This window comes from Priapulus caudatus, unplaced genomic scaffold, assembly GCF_000485595.1.
Source record: "Priapulus caudatus unplaced genomic scaffold, Priapulus_caudatus-5.0.1 Scaffold408, whole genome shotgun sequence".
In the NCBI taxonomy this organism is placed as follows: Eukaryota; Metazoa; Priapulida; class Priapulimorpha; order Priapulimorphida; family Priapulidae; genus Priapulus; species Priapulus caudatus.
In genome coordinates, this window is record NW_014577469.1 from 93,212 (window position 1) to 96,305 (window position 3,094).

At 42.1% G+C, this 3,094-nt stretch overlaps 1 protein-coding gene across 1 annotated transcript in view; it reads left to right on the top strand.

The window, feature by feature from the left end:
- Nucleotides 1–3,094, top strand: part of LOC106810064 (tetraspanin-31-like) — a 17,776-nt gene that overhangs the window by 10,465 nt on the left and 4,217 nt on the right. The gene's annotated exons all lie outside the window — the stretch shown is intronic.

Sequence of the window (3,094 nt, forward strand, 5' to 3'; positions counted from 1 at the left end):
CGGCTGTCGGGGGAAGGAGCGAGGAGAGCAAGCGCGAGAAGAGAGAGAGAGAGATTATAGTGAGGAACGAAGAGGCGTGAGAGCGTACGGAGGCCTCGAGGATATTTGGACGACGCGAAGCGTCTCGCACATGGGCGTGGATTGGGCGCTATATCGTGACTGTGGCGACGTGGATCGCCGCAGAGGGATGTTGGGTGTGAACCGAGTGTTCCATATGGCTTCGGTTTGCAGGCCGTGCTAGCTAGGGGGTCCAAGGAGGCATGGCCGCGCCGTCCAGGAAATTCTATCAAAAAAAATTCAGGGCAGACCTGGGTGGCATTCTGCGGTTGTAGGAATTCTCAATGACGGCACTCCTTAGGCACCCCGGGTGGTTATGGCGAATAGGATCTGGGCATGCAAACACTCCAGTCTGTATGCATGTCTCTCTGGATGGCTCTTAATCAATTCGGTAGGTATAGGTGTGGAGGGTGGGGAGGAGAACGCCATCACCTACCGCGAAATTGGAGTCACATGTCAAGAGTGCAGCCACTGTGGAGGCGAAATCAGGGTGAACGAGAGTACGAGAGCAATCATGCAAACGGATCCAGTTTCTGCAGAGGGAGCATGGGCTCTGAACGGCCGGGTGAAGAAAACTTTTTTGTTTTCAGCAGCTGCACACTCGGCGACGTGATTGATTACCACCTGTACGTACTTGAAAGGGACCGATGAGAATGCTACTTGTCCGGCTCCACGTGGCCGAAGGGGAGTCGAAGCTGTCAGAGCAGACTTAACTACAATTTGTTGGATGGAAGAGAGGACGGATTTATGAAGGACCCGATTCTGGCTAGTGAACAGTCGCTCAATAGAGCATCCTGGGATCGCCACTCTTGTTTGGGATCCCAAGATCGAGGTCTGATTCAGTGAGTCTTGAATCCACGAATGGGATCGTTGTCGCGAGGCTATGTGTAGTAGTAAGACGCTCTCCGCTTTTAGGTTCCTGATTCTGATCTCTGGGGCCTTGACTACTAAAGCGTGTGACAGTCTCCCTCAGTACTGGCTTACATGTTGGATAATCGCTGTGTGTGGGCGGCTCCTGCGCCACGCATATATTCAATCTATACACCATAGCGTTGATTATAATGGCCTGAGCGAAGTTCTGTACATAATAGCAACCTCTAGCGGTCCTCTCGATATCTTAACTCTGGACTCAGCCCTTATCGCGTGTTAATCTTACCTTCCGTGTCAGACCAGTAGGTATCAGGCAAAGCCTATCATGAGATTATTTAGATTCGTGTCTTATTAGTAGTCATCCTAGATCAGTACGTGGGCCTGAGCCAAAGAACCACCGACACCCCTGGCAGGAGGGGGGCACGTTGGATTTGGGTTGCCAGTGAGTTTATCAGAAGAATACCTGGCTACAGTAGACGTCAGTTGAGCGTGTTGCACACCACATGTTCTGACGTGACACTGTCCAGCTAGAAACGTTTCCTGTTGGGAAGTAATTCATACCACTTTACCTGCAACTACAGCTCAGTTAGAACTTTCAACTTATATCCTGTCATCTAATACCTGTGTGAAACAGCTGGCACTGGTACAGTCCGAGTCAGTCAAATATATATATGTGTATAATATGATATATATGTTATTTCTGTTATTGCCCTTTCACTTTCATCAGTAACATTCGATTAATTTTGTTGCTTACTTCATCTGAAGAATTGACGTTAAGGATGGTGAGCAGAAAAATATGAGCTTCTAGTTGAAGTTCTACTGATGATGTGCCATGTATCATTTAATTTCTAATTTTTGTCAAATTACAAAAGAGAATTGAGTTTCAGAGCATTGATTGATGACTTAAGACCAACCTACAACCTGAATGACATGTATTGTATGCGCGAACGTGTTATTTGCGAAGTTTTCTTGAATTTACATCGAGAATTTGGGTGGCATAAAATCGATGCCAGCTTCCTAACGAAGAGCTCTATTTGATTAGCCCTAAATTTAGCCGAGTGCTATTCTTCTGTTCTAATGGATTAATCCTACGATGCCAGGAAGAGGCTGATAAACTGCACTAACGAAATACTTACACATTGTGCAAGCAGATATTTTTTTTATATATGTCACTTAATATTTCCGTCAATCATGCTCTTGTCATTTTATTCGCGTACAGCAGATAAAGTACCTATGCAGTGCAGCATAATTTGAACTTGCACAGAGCCTGTACCGCGTATACAGCACGCACACAGCACAACATAGCTATACAGAACCTATATATACCATGTATTTATTATGACAGTATGGTATTTATATATACCATGATCAGGAGTAAATAATTTTTCATTCTTTATAAAATATTCTGAAGTGATGCCAGAATCTGATGAGGAAAAACGTGGGAAAATGAAAAAAACAAGCAGTATCAAACTTCTTTGAGATTATTTACCACTGATATATATATATATCAAGAGTAGATAATAACTAGAGATTTTATAAGATGTTATAATCTATGTTATAACATATGTTTGTTATAATATGTTATTAATTAACTATATTATTAACATATATTATTAACATATATTAATATTAAATTAACATTATTATAACATTATTATATTGACATATATTATTAACTATATTAATTAACATGTGTTATTAATTAACTATAGATGTTATAATCTAATTAGATGTTATATTATCTACTTTTGATATATATATATATAATATCACTTATACAGCACCATATGCCTATACCATATATATACAGAACCTATTATGAATATACACAGCACATATACTGTATCATATACCTATAGAAAACCTATATCTACAATACACACATCACCTATTCAATTTGCAAATTTTTCGTGGAACTGACGAACGTATCGCCTGCGGGTATCGTGTGCACTCCATCTCTCTCACATTGATTCTCTCTCTCCCTCTCCCCCTCTCTCTCCATGTCTCTCACACTGATTCTCTCTCTCCCTCTCTCCCTCTCTCTCCATCTCTCTCACATTGATTCTCTCTCTTCCTCTCTCCCTCTCTCTCCATCTCTCTCACACTGATTCTCTCTCTCTCTCTCTCCCCCTCTCTCTCCATCTCTCTCACACTGATTCTCTCTCTC